The following is a 19,215-nucleotide window of genomic DNA, read 5'->3' on the forward strand; positions in this document are numbered from 1 at the left end:
TCAGTAATTACGTGAAAACCACACTACACCTCTACAGATGGCTTCCCTCCCTTCCTGGGAGGCACCACATTTAGTTTCTGCATTGCATTGTCATGTACTCAGTACATGGCCAATCACATGATTAATATATGCCGCCTGGGTGAAATGTGTCACGGAGTAACCCCCACTAGATTTTAAATAATATTTATATAATAAAATAACAACACTATAATTGGCCAGGTTCTCCTTGATATTTACTGTTGACTATATATGATGCAACAGGAAATATATTTGAATTAACAGTGTATTTGAAGGTGATGTGTTTAATAATATTCTATTCTGCAGTATATTAAATGCATGTGTTACATTAACACTCGTGCTGTTCATTAAAGATGAATGGAACAGGTCAGAGAACATAGCCAAACCGAATGGCTGCCTAACAATCAAACCAAACTCGAACAGAGAGGATGGCCTTGTTCTTCAGGCACTGGGCTCCAGCGAGCTGAGGTAATTCCTGGCTCTTCCATAGACTTCCTTTGTGACCCAGGACAAATTATTTAATTCCTCTTTGTCTCAATGCCCCTTTCTGTAAAAGTAGGATAATAATATCCCTGCCTCAAAGGATATTGTGAGGATAAATCCCTTAATGATTGTGAGGTGCTAAGATACTATGGTGATATAATGACCTAGATGGATAGATCTCAGAGGGTTTCATCTGAGTGACTGGACAACTAGCATGGTGAACATCAGTGTAAATGGGGTAGGATCTGAGGCTAAAATAGGGAAAGAACAAGTTAACAATTACTTAGAAAAGTTAGAAATACATCGTAGACACTTAAGGAACTGGCTAAAGAGATCTCTGGGCCATTAGTGATCATCTTTGAGAATTCATGGAGGATGGGAGAGATACCAGAATACTGGAAAAGGGCAAATATTGTACCTGTCTATAAAAAGGGGAATAAGGACAACCCAGGGAATTATAGATCAGTCAGCTTAATTTTGGTACCTGGGATAATGGAGCAAATAATCAAACAGTAAATTTGTAAGCACTTCTGAGAAAATAAGGTAATATGTAACAGTCATCATGGATTTGTCAAGAACAAATCATGTCAAACCAACCTAATATCCTTCTCTCACAGGGTAACAAACCAGGTGGATGGGGTCGGGGGGGGGACTGGTAGATGTGATATATCTTGACTTCAGTAAGGCTTTCGATACTGTCAAATATGACCCTCTCATAAACAAACGTGAGAAATATAGCCTAGATGGAGCTACTATAAAGTGGGTGCACAACTGGTTGGAAAAGTGTAGTTAGAGAGTAGTTATCAATGCTTCACAATCAAGCTGGAAGGGCATATAGAGTGCGGTCCTACAGGGCTCTGTCTGGTTCTGTTCAATATCTTCATAAGTGATTTAGATAAGGGCATAGGAAGTACACTGATAAAGTTTGCGGACGATACCAAGCTTGGAGAGGTTGCCAGCGCTTTGGAGGACAGGATTAGAACTCAAAGTGATCTGGACAAACTGGAGAAATAACCTGAAGTAAATAGGATGAAATTCAATAAGGAAAAATTCAAAGTATTCCACTTAGGAAGAAACAATCAGTTGCACAATCACAAAATGGGAAATGACTGCTCAGAAAGGTGAACTGCGGAAAAGGATCTAGGGGTTATAGTAGATCACAGACTAACTATGAGTCAATAAAGTAATACTGTTGCAAACAAGTGAAGATCATTCTGAGATGTATTAGCCAGTATGTTGTAACCACAACACTAGAAGTAATTCTGCCAGTCTATTCAACACTGATAAGGCCTCAAATGGAGTATCATATCCAGTTCTGGGCACCACACTTTGGGAAAATTGTGGAAAAACTGGAGAAAATCCAGAGAAGAGCAACAAAAATGATTAAAGGTCTAGAAAACATGACCTATGAGGAAAGATTAAAAAAAAATGGGTTTGTTTAATTCGGAGAAAAGAAGACTGAGCGGGGACATGATAACAGTCTTCAAGAACGTAAAAGGTTGCCATCAAGAAGAGGGTGGATAAATTGTTCTTAACCATTGAGGATAGGACAAGAAGCAATGAGCTTAAATTGCAGCAAGGGCAGTTTAGGTTGGACATTAGGAGAAACTTCCTAACTGTCAGGGTGGTTAAATACTGGAACAAATTACCTAGGAAGGTTGTGGAATCTCTGTCATTGGAGGTTTTTATGAACAGGTTAGACAAACACCTGCTAGGGATGTTCTAGATAATACTTACTCCTGCCTCAGTGCAGGGGACTGGACTAGATGACTTCTCGAGGTCCCTACCAGTCCTATATTTCTATGATTCTATGATCTGAGTTGTTGTAAGAGAAGGGATCCCTGCGGAGGTGTGTGTTCAACGTCTGGAGGGAGAAGGAATACCTCATGTTATATATGATCAACCATACTCTGGATGACCCAGCACCAACACTGACAGGATCCAAAGCTTGCTGCATCTTCACCACATTGAGCAGGAGGCTGTGCATCAAGGAGGAAAATGGAATGATTCTGGAGGACCTCTCTTTGCTGTATAGCTACAGTATGTATATTTTATGCTTCTTTGTCCTCTCCACTGCCTGGTTAAATCTCGAAGGACTCCGCTGTGTATAGCGGCAAACAGCCATTTTGTGTCTGTTTCAGGCCCACATTTTACTTTTGTTTTTTCTTGTTTTTTTGTTCTTCTCCTAATCTGAAGTAAAGACCATGCAGCGGGAACGTATTGTATGGGGTAAAAGACACATTACATGTAACAAGAGAATACAATCCATAACCTTATTTCCTCACTAGTGTAACATACTGGTTAGTGTCTATATTCATGGATTCATAGATTACAATACCAGATGGGACCACTGTGATCACCTAATTTGTCTTCCTGCATAACACAATACACTGAATTAATTCCTGACCCTAGTATTTCGAACACAGGGCCTTCTTAAGTATATGTCAGAAGTTCTCAAACTGTTGTCCGCGGACCACTGGTGGTCCGCGAGCTCCATTCAGGTGGTCTCCAGATAGTTCCCTCTAAGGGTGGCCACACACGAGAGAATGAAGGGCCACCTACCTAATTAGTGGAGTGTTCACTAATTAGGTACCTGGACCTGGAGAAGATGTACATGTAAGGTGAGGTGGTGGCACTGAGGGGAATAGGGGGTAGGTAGGAGGGGGCAGTGGGGTGAGAAAAGGGGGTCGGGGGGAATCTGGGACGTGCAGGGCTGTGGCGGTCAGAGAAAGAGGCGACTTTTCCCAGTTCCAGGGCTGTGGCAGCAGCTGCAGGGGAGAGACGGCCCTCCTCTCCAGCCTCAGCTCCATGGCTGCTGTGGCTGGGGAGAGACCCCCCTCGTTCCCAGTCCCAGCTTGGGGGCTGCCCGGCGGGGGAGAGAGGGAGAGACCCCCCTCGTTCCCAGCCCCAGCTTGGGGGCTGCCCGGCGGGGGAGAGAGGGCACATCCATCGCATTAGAAAGGTAAGACTACTGATATTATAATATGAGTTGTGTGCTGTTGTCTGTAGAACCAAAAAACATTAATTATTAAGGTTTTTTTAAATATAGCGCTTTTATCCAAAGCGCTTTACAATAGTTCGCTAGTGGTACAAACAACATTTGGAAAGATCATTAAGTGGTCTGCTGAGACCCTCAGCAATTTTCAAGTGGTCCGCGAAAAAAAAAAGTTTGAGAACCACTGGCATATGTGATCATGGTTCCCCCTAGTGGCCAGTGTTGCAAGATTATATAAACTCTAACCCTGGTACAATTAAAAGAAATACTAGCACAACTAGTGGTAGGCAGCTAGGTTATTTTTGCAGGAGAAAGCCTTTAATTTGGTCTCTGTTCATGTGGTCCCAGAAACAATACATTCCAGATACGTCATGCTACAGAAAGAGAATTGTTACCCTTCACCGGTCAGATGCGCTGACAAACCAACCAGGAATTGCATTTTGTTGTTTGTTGTTGAACATTTGCCAAAGATAAGCGAGAGTCCCCCTGCTGCACGAAAACAGAAGAGCATGAAATTGTCAGAAATCTGGTGATTTGGGAACCTCTGAGAGGTAAACTTTCTAAAGGGGGAATGCAAACGTGCAATGCTTCCTCACACAGTTATAGAAAACAAGTGCATATGCCCAGGATAGTCACTGCGCCTGCCATGTCTGAAGGCCTTAAGGCCTAGAAAAACGTGTGTTTCACACACAACAACACAGCGTGCTGCACAACTCAATGAGTTTTACACAAAGACTTGGCGGTCTGCTGGCTGGGGCACTGGATTGGGAATCAGGAGACCTTGGTTCTATCCCTAGCTCAACCACGGATTAATTATATGACTATCGGCAAGTCACTTCTCCTCTCTGTTGAAGGGTTTTTTTTTTTTTTTTTTGCATCCAACTTTTTGTCTGTCCTGCCAGAAGTTCTTTGGGGCAGGGACTGTCTCTTACAAAGCGTATGTACAGCACCTAGCACCAACAGGATCCTGGTCTCAAGTTGAGGCCTCTATACAATTAATAATGACAATAGGTTGTAGTGGAAAATGTGGTAGCTGTTCAGTGCATGGTACTGAGGCCTGCTCTACATTGGGAAATTAGGTTGGTGTAAATACATCGCGAAAGGATGTGAAAAATCCACACCCCTGCTGCCAAGTGAGCCCTCCTAAAATGTACAATCCCCAATAAGACTGTTTAGCAGGTACGAACTATTTTATACTCTGCGTTTGGTTCTTTAACAAAAGGTGTCCAACCTTTCTATTTAAAATGCTTTTTATTTTCATGATAGAAATTCTCGGACGTTCATATTGATTTTTCTCCCCTCTGCTTTTATGTTGCCCGCAAATCAAATGCGATAATAACCTCTGAGAGGCTGGGAAGAGCATATTTATCTCCCTAGGCAAGGTCTGGGGAGGATAGCTCAGAGCCATGGCATTGTCAGAGCGGTTATATTTCCATTCATTAACATTCTCTTTTTATATGTAAAAATATATAATTGGGACTTTCCTTACTGGAAACATTTGGTGCATCTTCAGCTGGCAGCTGAGGATCACAGCGGTAAAGCCTGAACCTAAGAGGTGCTGAGCGCTTTCTGAGACCTGCTGAGCACCCTTGCTCCCAGACACTCAGTATCTTGCAGCAGCAGACTCTTAACTTGTCATGTTTTTTGTGATGATAATAATATCAACTTTTCTCTCGCTCTTTTGTACCATGCTTGCAAAAGTGTGTCACATCACCCTCTAGTGGCTGGTCCACATAATGGATAACAGGCTGACAGCTAATCAGGTTATCTTCCAAGGTTATGTAACAGCTGTCTGTGCTTCAGTGCCATAGGTTTTGGGACCAAACACTTTTGACAAACCATGCTGGAGATTGTTACACTTCTGGGGCCAGATCCCCAGCTGGTGTACATTGGTGTAACTCCATCACAATCAATAAAATTATGCTGATTTACACCAGCGAGGGATGTGGTCCTTCACCTACACGTCCCAACATTCCTCACATCGTTGAGTAAATATCATCTCCCTTACTTTGCAGATGTGGATGAGACACAGAGATGTCAATGATTGGACCAACAATGTATTAAGTTCACAGCAGAGATGGGAATCAAACACAGGTCTTCTGTGGCACAGAGCCATGTTTCCTGGTGCAGTTGATTAACTCTTCGCCAAATTCAGATCACTGTCTCTGTTCTCTGGTTCATGCCAGAACACTGGGTGTGTTTCTGTTTCAGAAGAGTAAATGCATTCCCAACTAGAAGCTGGAAAAGCCAGATGTCTCATGAGGCATTCTGCTCTTGCCAGATTTCCAGTTCACTTATTCATCTCTGAGAGACTGGGGTAATTTGTCTGAGGTTCGGTTGAATATCCAAAACCTCTCAGCCTGGCTATTACTAAAAATTGTTGTTTGATTGCCATTTTTACTAAAACTTGAAAAACTTCCCTGCTTGCAGTTATATTCTCAATCACTGCACGGGCATCGAGCCAAGCAATGCTGGGCAAATGTGTCTGTTTTCGGTTTCTAAAAGCAATCAGCAAAATTCAAAACCAAATCACTTTAATATGACATTTCCCTTTATTTATTTTGGAGACAGCTTCTGAAATTCAGACCCACTTTGGATCTCCAGCTCCCCCTTTCTGTGACACCCCAGAATGCATAATGACACCCCTCTCAGGCTATCAGCAGGATTTGATCCCATGACCATTACTACTAAAAGCAAAAGCCTCTACTGTTTGAGTTTAAGGAGAAGCCCTTTCAACAAGCAGCTGCATAAGACTCTTAACCTCTTAATGCACTAGGGAGAGCCAAAGGCCAACACTGTGCTACTGTAGGTTATCTGTACATTCTTCCCATTCTTCATTTAACCCTGTTACTCCTGGTTATACTCACCACCCTAAATAATTCCTATTCCTCCTTGGTGCCGACACATACCAAGTTACCAAGTCCCCTCTTAGTCTTCGCCTCGGCCAGCCCTATCTACTTATCAGTTGGAGTCTTTCCCAAACCAGCCCCTTCCACCTCTGAGCATGTCCGTTGATCTACTTTGAGCTCTCACCAATCTGTAGGGTGACCATATTTCCCAAAGGGAAAATGGGACACTGTGCAGGGCTAGGCTGAGCCCTCCCCCAGTGTCCCCACGCGGGGCTGGCCCGAACCACTTGCCCACGCCCTGCCTGCATCCCGCACGAGGCTGGGCTCACGGCTCACCTGAGCCCTGCCTGAACCCTGGGCGAGACTGTGGTTGCTGCTCACTCGAGCCTGCCTGCCTCCTGCATGAGCCCGGAGTTGCCCCCTGTGTGGGGCTGGCATCACTACTCCCCCCACATCACACCCCATTTTTTTTTGACAAAACCGCGGCCTTTGTCCCATTTGCTCTTGCCAACTGATCAAGCCAGGAAGGGCAAATGGGACAAATTCCCACTTTTGCCAAAAAAAGTCACGATGACCGAGACAGGGCTTAAAAAAGGTACTGTCCTGACCAAAACAGGATGTACGGTCACCCTACCAATCAGTCAGCCTCTTTCAGATAATGAAGTGCCCAGAACTGAGCTCATTATTCCATGGGCAAGGCCATAGAGAGAGACATTGCAATCCTGATCCAGGGCCATGTTTCCAGCCAAACATCACGTAGGCCTTTCCAGCCACCATGCCATATTGCAAGCTAATGGCTCATTGTTATCCATGCTCAGCCCAAAGCCTCTGGGATCATCTAGTCTGACCTTCTGTATGACATAGACCATAGAATTTCTATGTCCATCTTCCAGTCTCCGTAGTCAATACCACTATCTAATAATTTATGCTGAGTCCATGAAGGACATCTCGAGGAGAAGAATGGATCATGTTTAAATAAACTCCCAGCCCTTTGCCCAACCTGGATTCCACACATACACAGGGCCTGCGAGAAGTGTTTCTTGAAGATGAGAAACGGAGAAATAATTTGAAAACAAATTTTGTCCTCGCAATAGGCTTTTCTGAGCCTCATGCTGGCAGGCAGCCATGTTGTTTTAAAAAGAGTGACACTGGCATGATGGAACAAAAATGTCAGAGGCTGGAAATAAGTTCTCAGACAGCTTTAATACTAGCGCCATGCTTTTTATTTTTTAAAAAAGGAGGTTAATATTTAAATATTAAACAGTTTGTTTCTATAACCCTTCTGCCAAGTGTTGTCAGCAGCAAGAAGGGCTGGGTTTAGACAGCGAGGGTTTCCTCTTAAAATTGGCAAGCACAGCAGCTCAAGCCCTCACCCAGAAACCTGAAAAACGAAATCACTTCCTGGAGTCCCTTAACCGGCAATACTTCCCTACTTGCAAGCATTGAGTCTGTCTAGAAACGAAGGGAAAACTACAAAAGGAACAAGGAACTCAGCATTAATTTGGGAAAACCTGACAATAGAGCAACCAACCATATGCTTATAAGAATAATAAGTAAAACACCCAGCCCCAGTGTCCCTACCTGCTGGTGTGAATGTCAAGGAGACAAAGGTCTCTTTGACATCTCGCTCTCCCACCATCCCGCTTTTCCCTCTGATGCACCCCACTCATGGTTTGTTGTCAGTGGTTAATGAAGTCCCAGAGCTTGGAAGTGCACTTATCTCTAGCCCCTAGGGGGATTCCTGGTTTCCACTAAGAGACAACTAGTTACCATCTCTGGATCGGCTCTCATTGTGTTAGCACCTCTAGCTGTAATGCTGTATCTGCACCGTCATTTTTCCCCGTGCCACCATCTCTCCCCACAATGCTGTCTCTGCGCTGGCGCAGTTTGGTTGGAAGTCACCGCGACTCATCTTAGTTATGGTGATTTCAGCCCTGTGGGTGCTGGGTAAAAGGGCCTTTACTGGAGCTCATTCGGCTCTGCTCTCTGCAGCTTCAGTGGAGAGCTACCATCACCTCTCCACCACCAAGTTCATCTCTCAAGATTTCCATTCTGTCGTTACTCTGTAGAGGGGCCCCTTGAGCAGAGTCCATGCCACCAGGGATCCAATCCTCCCGAGGCAGTAAGAAGCCCTTTCCCCCGCCCCCCCTTCTCTTCATGTATTTACAGCTCTACTCCTTAGCCCTTTGAGACTAACGTTATGGTTATAGGTTTCAGAGTGGCACCCGTGTTAATCTGTATTCGCAAAAAGAAAAGGAGTACTTGTGGCACCTTAGAGACTAACAAATTTATTTGAGCATAAGCTTTCGTGAGCTACAGCTCACTTCATTGGATGCAGTGAGCTGTAGCTCACAAAAGCTTATGCTCAAATAAATTTGTTAGTCTCTAAGGTGCCACAAGTACTCCTTTTCTTGTTATGGTTATAGTGACTATTCACTTAGGCTAGGCATGTGGGAATTCTCCAAAAAGGGGCATATTTTTGGAGTTTAATGTACTCACCCTACCCACATCCACCTCATGTATCACTTGAAAGCATACGTTTAAATGAGGGATGATGAGGACCTGTCAAGTGGTGCCGTAGGCCTGTAGGTGAGGTGAAACAATGGTACCCAAAATGGGAAAGTGTCATTTTTTGCACCATTCCAAGAACACTGCAACATGACTATGACAAGTTTTTACTCTTTAAGTTAATTTCAACACCTTAATGTTGTGTTAATTGGTCAAAGCGACCAAACGACAATATATTAAAAGATTTATATTGGTTTTGCATGGGCATTTTTCAGAAATGATGAAACTGACTAGCATTTGGCAAAAATGGTGAATATCAACATTTGCAGTGCACTAACATGAAATGTTTTCGCATCACATAGTCTCAATTGTCAAAGTATATAATAAGAATGTTCTAGATTATTATATAATAGTGATTATAATAGTTTTCTATATTTTCAAATGAAATTTGCTGATCAGATCAGTCTCACACTGACATTTGTACACCAGTAGCAGTAGATCGTGTGCCCACAGTTTGCACTGCACAGTGGGTAGATATAAATGTATATGAATTCCTACTGTACTACTTCTCCATTTGAAAGCTTTTGCACATACAATATAGCATCTAATCTTCCTAGTGGAAGGTTTTAATTTGTAATTGCCTATGCATCAGTTCTAGTCTTTGAAATATTCTACAAACTAGCTTTTTAATTCAGAGATACTTATGCACAAGTCAGTATTAGTGTTAGAGATGACAATACACAGTTTTGTATTATGAATATGCAAGAGCTATGAGAGAAAGAAGTGACTTAACAAGAAGCAGTGAAGACAAAGTCTACAAACAAGCCCTTGCCTCTGCATTGAAGCAGGATGAAGAACATGTTACAGCTCTTACCAACCATGTCATCAGCAATTTAATAAACCCATTTGACCCTGAATCACATCCAGAGGTGCTTATCAACATGTCTGTTGGACTGCATGTAACATCAGATGTACAAGAGTCTCTACTGAAACAGCAGGTGAAGAACAGACAGATTTGAGAGAGGTGCACTTGATTCTGATGGTACACACTTCTTCTTCATCCCAGTCAAGAAAGCCTGTATCAAAACATTTGCTGACATGGCCAAGAAGACCAAATTTAAATCTGGCAAGGAAGGGACAATCCAGAAATTGTTTTCCACAGAGTAAGATACAGAGATGATGTTTCAATGGTAACTGTTCTTAGTTACCAGGTAGGACCTCTGCCTATGTCCTGTTCCATGCTGATGGAACAATGAGAAGAACAGACAAAGCTGAATTAGGACATCTGCTGGAAGTTCAAGTTGAAATAATCCATGAGCTAAGAGCATGCAACAAAGAAACCGCAGTGTACATCAGACATGCCATGGCTGTCATACAAATGATGGCTGGAGAAAACTTCCACACTTTGGATGAACTGGCAGTTGAGTACTTGAGGCGGGTCCTAAAAGGATTTGACAAAGCTAATTTTGTAATCGAAGGCTTTGACAGATACAAAAATAGTAGCTCTGTGAAAACTGCAGAACAGCAGCACCAGAAAGGATCTTAAAGGTTGGACGCAAGAAATATCAGGTGATTGGTGGATGCTCTGTGCCTCCATGGAAAGTTTCTAAACATGGCCTCCGACAAGCAATCACTTGTAAACTTCTGTGACTATATGGTTCAAAATGCACCTGAGAGTGTGGGAGCGCACCCAACACATATGCTCCTTCATATTGGAAGCTTGTCCAATGGTGAAGTAGCAAAATCTATCACCAGTAGAAGTGTTGAAGAAGCCGAAGAGTTGTACAGTACTCAAGAGGAAGTGGGCTCAAGGATACTTCTGCATGCAATATGTGCCAATATGGCTTTTTAGGTCTCTTGGTGTCAAAGGAACCTTAGTAATTGGTCACCTGGTCCTTGCTGTTCACTACTTTCCAAAAATGAAACACATAGATAACGTGTAGATTGAAACAGGCACCATTACCAGCACAATTGACAAGCATCACTTCATACCTGTGCATGCAATTTGTGACGCACTCGCTCCTGACTTCTAAAACGTACTTCCTCCTATACACACATTAACAGGATGTGACTCTGTGTCATTCCCATTTGATATTGGGGGAAAAAAATTGGTGTTTAGTGTTGTCAGAACAAAGGGAGCTTATCGCTTCAGAGATCTTGCCAAACTGGGAGAGAGTGATGGACAAGCTGCAATTTCTGTAGCAAGGAAGGTAGTACCAGTGTTGTATGACCAGCGGGAGAAAGAAAAAAAACCAACGGAGACCTGAATTGCTTGTGTCTCAATCTAGCCATTAAAAAGTACAAGTCACTGGCCAAAATCCCACCATGGGAGGACAGTTTTGATGAGCACATCAGAAGAACATCTCGGCAAACAAAGATTTGCATGTCTTCGCACATAGGTAAACCAGATATTGCATCACCATTGCAACATGGATGGAAAAATGTGGATGATGAACTATTTCCTGTATTCCTCAAGGGCCCAATGGCATCTAAGCTTCTACAAGACCTTATCTGTGCCTGTACCAGTAGGGGTCACTGCACAATCAATAGTGTCTGTAGTCAGAACAATCTTCCCTTATACAGAACTGTATACATGCCAAGGCAACGAAGACTGTCATAACCCAGGCGCTATTGACAGAGATCATGAACAAGATGATGATAATGATGTTGACTAGAAATGTCACCAGCACTATTACATTTCAATGATACCTGTGCACATTTATTATTAGATTTTGTTTTACCCTTTAGATCGTTGTTGTGATGCTTTGAAGTCACAAAGAAATCAAATTTTATGTCTTGAAATAACACATAGAGTCATTCAACTAATACAAACAAATGCAAATATTTCAAAGTGGTCTTTTAATGTGTTGATGGTGTCATTGTTTATCTCCATTTCTATGGTCCTGGTACCACCTGACAGCTCCACATCGTACCGAACCTTAAAGTAGACATAATAAGCTTTCTAATGGTGTGTGGTGTGCATGTGTGTAGAGCAGGTACATTACACTGACCAAAGCGGTGTCTGCCATTCCCCTAATATTAAGTATAGTTCTGTTGCCCTTTCATCACACAATGAGGATAACAACACTTCATTACAACTACACCTGAAACTTAAATAAATTGTAGTGACCAAAACCACCAAAATGTTTGCACCAGCATACAAGATGTCATCCATGCAAATGAAGTCTGGCTCATTCATTGAGTTTTCATCAATATATGCTATCAGAGAGCTCCTCCCTCTAGGAGCTTTGGACCACAGGGATACATCTCACTATGAAAAGCCTCAGGCTTCTCCCCACGTATGGCAGTGCATCTCCATTGACTTCTGCGGAGACATTCCTGACTCCATGATATACAAGAGGAGAAACAGGGGCAAGCCGTTACTCCTTTTTTTCTGAAGTTAAATTAGAGAAGAGCTACAACACTGAATAAATTTGCAGAGACAGTGTGCTTTTCCTTTTAAGAGATACAGAACTTAATTAGCATATCGCCTCCCTCTCATAGACTCATAGACATTAAGGTCAGAAGGGACCATTATGATCATCTAGTCTGATCTCCTGCACAATGCAGGCCACCTAATCTCACCCACCCACTCCTGCAATAAACCTCTCACCTATGTCTGAGCTTTTGAAGTCCTCAAATTATGGTTTAAAGACTTCAACGTGCAGAGAATCCTCCAGCAAGCGACCCGTGTCCCACACTGCAGAGGAAGGCGAAAAAACCCCAGGGCCTCTTCCAATCTGCCCTGGAGGAAAATTCCTTCCCGACCCCAAATATGGCAATCAGCTAAACCCTGAGCATGTGGGCAAGATTCACCAGCCAGATACCCAGGAAAGAATTCTCTGTAGTAACTCAGATCCCACCCCATCTGACATCCCATCACAGGCCATTGGCCTATTTACCATGAATAGTTAAAGATCAATTAATTGCCAAAATCATGTTATCCCATCATACCATCTCCTCCATAAACTTATCGAGTTTAATCTTGAAGCCAGATAGGTCTTTTGCCCCCACTGCTTCCCTTGGAAGGCTATTCCAGAACTTTACTCCTTTGATGGTTAGAAACCTTCCTCTAATTTCAAGTCTAAACTTCCTGATGGCCAGTTTATATCCATTTGTTCTTGTGTCCACATTGGTACTGAGCTTAAATAATTGCTCTCTATAAATATATCAGAGGGATAAATACCAGAGAGGGAGAGGAATCATATCTCCCCTCAGCCTTCTTTTCGTTAGGCTAGACAAGCCAAGCTCCTTGAGTCTCCTTTCATAAAACAGGTTTTCCACTCCTCGGATCATCCTAGTAGCCCTTCACTGTACCTGTTCCAGTTTGAAGTCATCCTTCTTAAACATGGGAGACCAGAACTGCACACAGTATTCCAGGTGAGGTCTCACCAGTGCCTTGTATAATGGTACTAAAACCTCCTTATCTCTACTGGAAATACCTCGCCTGATGCATCCCAAGACCGCATTAGCTTTTTTCACAGCCATATCACATTGACGGTTCATAGTCATCCTGTGATCAACCAATACTCCAAGGTCCTTCTCCTCCACCGTTACTTCTAATTGATGCATCCCCAGTTTATAACTAAAATTCTTGTTATTAATCCCTAAATGCATAACCTTACACTTCTCACTATTCAATTTCATCCTATTACTATTACTCCAGTTTACAAGGTCATCCAGATCCTCCTTTATGATATCCCGGTCCTCCTCTAAATTGGCAAAACCTCCCAGCTTTCTATCATTTGCAAACTTTATTAGCACACTCCCACTTTTTGTGCCGAGGTCAGTAATAAAAAGATTAAATAAGATTGGTCCCAAAACCGATCCCTGAGGAACTCCACTGGTAACCTCCCTCCAGCCTGACAGTTCACCTTTCGGTATGACCCGCTGTAGTCTCCCCTTTAACCAATTCCTTATCCACCTTTCAATTTTCCTATTGATCCCCATCTTTTCCAATTTAACTAATAAGCCCCCATGTGGCACGGTATCAAACGCCTTACTGAAATCTAGGTAAATTAGATCCACTGCATTTCCTTTGTCTAAAAAATCTGTTACTTTCTCAAAGAAGGAGATCAGGTTGGTTTGGCACGATCTACCTTTTGTAAAACCATGTTGTATTTTGTCCCATTTACCATTGACCTCAATGTCCTTAACTACTTTCTCTTTCAAAATTTTTTCCAAGACCTTGCATACTACAGATGTCAAGCTAACAGGCCTGTAGTTACCCGGATCACCTTTTTTTCCTTTCTTAAAAATAGGAACTATGTTAGCAATTCTCCAGTCATACGGTACAACCCCTGAGTTTACAGATTCATTAAAAATACTTACTAATGGGCTTGCAATTTCATGTGCCAATTCCTTTAATATTCTTGGATGAAGATTATCTGGGCCCCCCGATTTAGTCCCATTCAGCTGTTCGAGTTTCGCTTCTACCTCAGATACAGTAATATCTATCTACATATCCTCATTCCCATTTGTCATCCTGCCATTATCCCTAAGATCCTCTTTAGCCTTATTAAAGACGCAAAATATTTTTTTAGATATTGGGCCATGCCTAGATTATCCTTGACCTCCACTCCATCCTCAGTGTTTAGCAGTCCCACTTCTTCTTTCTTTGTTTTCTTCTTATTTATATGGCTATAGAACCTTTTACTATTGGTTTTAATTCCCTCTGCAAGGTTCAACTCTACCTGACTTTTAGCCTGTCTCACTTTATCCCTACATGTTCTGACCTCAATAAGGTAGCTTTCCTTGCTGATCCCTCCCATCTTCCACTCCCTGTAGGCTTTCTGCTTTTTCTTAATCACCTCTCTGAGATGCTTGCTTATCCAACTTGGTCTACAACTCCTGCCTATGAATTTTTTCCCCTTTCTTGGGATGCAGGCTTCCGATAGCTTCTGCAGCTTCGACTTGAAGTAATCCCAGGCCTCCTCTGCCTTTAGATCCACAAGTTCTTCAGTCCAATCCACTTCCCTAACTAATTTCCTTAATTTTTGAAAGTTAGCCCTTTTGAAATCAAAAACCCTAGTCACAGATTTATTTTTGTTTATCCTTCCATTCAGTTTGAACTGAATTAGCTCATGATCACTTGAACCAAGGTTGTCTCTAAAACCATTTCTTCTATGAGGTCCTCACTACTCACCAAAACTAAATCTAAAATGGCTTCCCCTCTAGTCGGTTCAGCAACTACTTGATGAAGGAATCCATCAGCTATCGCATCTAGGAAAATCTGAGCCCTCTTGTTATTACTAGCACTCGTCCTCCAATCTATATCTGGGAAGTTAAAGTCTCCCATGATCACGCAGTTTCCATTAGTATTTACTTCATTAAAAACATTAACGAGGGCTCTATCCATATCCAGATTAGATCCCGGCGGTCTATAGCACACCCCAAGCACTATCCCAGGGGAGGCTCTAGTAGTTTTCTTCCCCAATGTGATTTTTGCCCAGACAGACTCTGTCTTATCCATTCCATCGCTTCTTATGTCTTTACATTCTACCTCCTCATTGATATACAATGCTACTCCTCCACCTTTACCTTTATTTCTGTCTTTCCTAAACAGCACATACCCTTCAATACCCGTAGTCCAGTCATGACTGCTATTCCACCATGTTTCTGTTATCCCTATAATATCTGGTTTCACTTCCTGCACCAGTAGCTCTAGTTCCTTCATTTTGTTTCCTAGGCTCCTCGCATTGGTGTACAAACATCTTAATTTTTGCTGTTTGGCCTCGCTCACATTCTTTACCCGATTAGGCACGAGCATTTTACAGCCAGTATGACCTATTAGACTGGTATCCACACTGCCCTTCCTCCTTATGCGCATTCTCCTACCCATGGCTGTATCCTTTCTTACTTTGTTTTCTTCCCTCTCAATGCTAAAATCTGGCGTGGAGATTACCTGTACATCTCCCAACCATCTCCCCCAAATTCCTATTTTAAAGCTCTCTTAATCAGTTGTGCCACCCTCCATCCTAGAAGTCTATTTCCTTCCCTACTCAGATGAAGTCCATCCTGAGAGAACTGTCCTCTGTCCATGAATGCCTCCCAGTGGCCATACATCCCAAAGCCCTCCTTATAGCACCACTGCCTGAGCCATCTGTTGATAGTCATAATCTTGTCACACCTTTGTTGCCCTTCTCTAGGAACAGGTAGAATCCCACTGAAGATCACCTGAGCCTCTTTAAGGGACCAGACATTAAAGCAGAGGACAGGGAAACATGGCCCTTTACTGTGGGCAACAGTAGCTCTCAGTTTAATATAGACTCTTAAAAACTAGAGATGGAAAGACATGAATTAAAACTCTAGATCCAAATACCACTGAACTTGGGAGACCTTCAGATCCAGATCCCAAAATCTGGGTATAAACACCCCAAATTCTGAGGCCATCTAGTTCCACGTCTGAAAATAGTGAATCAGGTTGATCACTATGATAAGCACTATGCTAGAAATATTAGTGAAGCTAGATTGGCCCAGAACAGTGAAAGCCTAAGGACTGGAAAAGCACAATAGATTGAATTAATCTGTGCCACAAAGCCAAGAGGTAAAGAAGAAGTGGAAATATCTCACTCTGATCTCACAGCACAAAGGAGCACCAGAGATGTTCATGTTTGAGAAATCATTTCAATCTGTTCCAAATCTAGAGCTGGCATCTGTGATAAGGATATTGTCTACTAGAAAGTGGCTGGAGACCACCAAGCTTGTTTTACTAAATGACCTTATAGGGCATGGAGTATTGCTCACTAATGGTATTGCCAGGATGTTTGCTGGTGACTACAGGTTAGATCCCTGACATGACATTGAGCCATCCAGTCAGTTACCATGACCTGCCTATTACTACCCTCTCCTCCTCACCAGCCTTACACTTTTAATGTGGAGCTATAGCTGTATAAGAATGGCACCTTATTACTGCATATACCAGCTCCCTGGGTGCCCTCCCACTCCACTTCTTTTTACAAGCAAAAGCAAGGTTTTCCGTTGCTTTCAGCACCACACAGCCAAGCTAGGTTCTACTACAGAGGAACCAGCTGGGTTCTACTTTATCTTGTATGGCTTTAGCCAAAGTGAAATGAAAAGGAGTAATGGTCTCAAGTTGCAGTGGAGGAGGTTTAGGTTGGATATTAGGAAAAACTTTTTCACTAGGAGTGTGGTGAAGCACTGGAATGCGTTACCTAGGGAGGTGGTGGAATCTCCTTCCTTAGAGGTTTTTAAGATCAGGCTTGACAAAGCCCTGGCTGGGTTGATTTAGTTGGGGATTGGTCCTGCTTTGAGCAGGGGGTTGGACTAGATGACCTCCTGAGGTCCCTTCCAACCCTGATATTCTATGATTCTATGAAATCTGAGCTCCCACTCCAACTGGTTTATTATTCTACTAATAATACTTGGTGCTTGCACTCAAGATTATCAAATGGAATTTGCAAATATTAATTAAGCCTCATAAGAGCCTTGTGAAATAGAATAATCTCTGCTTAATAAATGGGAAAACTGGGGTCAGAGAAATTAAATGACTTGACCAGGGAACACTGTGACAGAACTAGGACTGGAACCCAGAGCTCCTGACTCCTAGCTTGGTATCTTAAGTAAAAGACTATTTTATAATGTAGACAGTAAAAGGAATGCAGCTTGTTCTTCAGGTGCTAAGGTGGGCTTTCCAATATTAGACCTTTCTTGCTTTGTTTTCTAAAGCACAGCTCCTCTGAGGGAGCCACTGACAGAAGATAAAATAGGGAGCATGGTGGATCTCTTTTTTTCAGGCCCCATCAACACTATTCATTAGAGCCAAGCTGTGTAAAAGTATTTCAGAAAATGCTTTGTATCTGGATTTTCACCTTCATTTGAAGTCACTGTCCACTTCTCAAACTGGCTATTTTTGCATCAAAAGCATGCAATATTTTCAGTTTCCAGCACTGAATTTCAAGGGAAACTTTTGCTTGCCACTTTCTGGCAAATGATTTGGAAAAATGGGAGCATTTTCAAATTTGTAATAATGGGAGAAAAACAACCAGTTCATTGCGACTATTGCATTCACTTCCCTTATTAATCGCATCAGTGCCACACAGCTGTATAATCAATGTCGGGAAAGAAGACTGAATAGAACACTCTCCATCCAAAAATACTTACACATATGTGTGCTGGAATTGCTTCATCCACCATTGACATAAAGCAGCCTCAGGTATAGGACACAAAGCTCTTCAACAGTGCACAGGAACACTGCTCAGTCGTCTAGGGCAAGAAGTGAATAATACAATATCCAGAGGGAATTTAAGCTGGGCAACATGTCATTACCCAAACTGGAATTTAGCAAGGAGACCAAAATCAGCACCACTACACTCAGGAAAAGGGCAGTGGAATCTTTAATAGCAGAATGAACTCTTGATGCTATTTTTATATCTCATCACCACAGCACTCCTACAGATATTGGTTCAGAGAGCAGCATGCCACCACTTTGACTCTATGAACCAATACAAAGCCCTGCACAGCATTTAAACCATCTCAGCTCCTGAGTGCTTGCTGCGCGGCACAGAAGAAGGGGTTAAGGAGCTAAATGAAATTAATACATAGTTGTTTCATCAGTGCATAATGGGAACTTCAAAGTAATCTGATCAGCTATGTTCTAATACACCCGAAATCCACCACCACAATGAAGAGTGAACATGCAGCAAATTTTAGGCTAAATTGCGTGACTAATTCTGACTTTATTGAAATGAACAAAGACAAACGAGGAGCTACTTGTTCACACAGTCAGTTTCAGCGGGACTGTACTGCCTTTACTGTCATCCTTTAGACCAGAGGTTCCCCAACTTTTCTTCATGGGTATCCCCTTCTAGAGCTACCGGCTGGACGCATACCCCTACCTTTCTCAGCACTGATACATTGTGTGTTCTTCTTAACACAACCTGTCTTTAATATCTGTCAATATGTCACTGTTGCATACAGATATAGTTATAGTGTGACGTATACAACTGAAAAAACAACAACCCTGAGTACGTTCTGAGCTCAGTGAGACTGGACATTTGCTGGGCAACTGAACTCGCCCTGTATGGTGTTTGGAAGTGAGGGCTCTGTACATAGAATCATAGAATATCAGGGTTGGAAGAGACCTCAGGGGGTCATCTAGTCCAACCCCCTGCTCAAAGCAGGACCAATCCCCAACTAAATCATCCCAGCCAAGGCTTTGTCAAGCCGGGCCTTAAAAACCTCTAAGGATGGAGATTCCACCACCTGCCTAGGGAACCCATTCCAGTGCTTCACCGCCCTCCTAGTGAAACAGTGTTTCCTAATATCACAGATATTAATATCAAGATACATCAGCATCTCTGTGTATCTGTTTTCTCAAGTTCTCATCCTGAAGTAAATTAA

This window comes from Natator depressus, chromosome 2 (genome assembly GCF_965152275.1).
Source record: "Natator depressus isolate rNatDep1 chromosome 2, rNatDep2.hap1, whole genome shotgun sequence".
Lineage (NCBI taxonomy): Eukaryota > Metazoa > Chordata > Testudines > Cheloniidae > Natator > Natator depressus.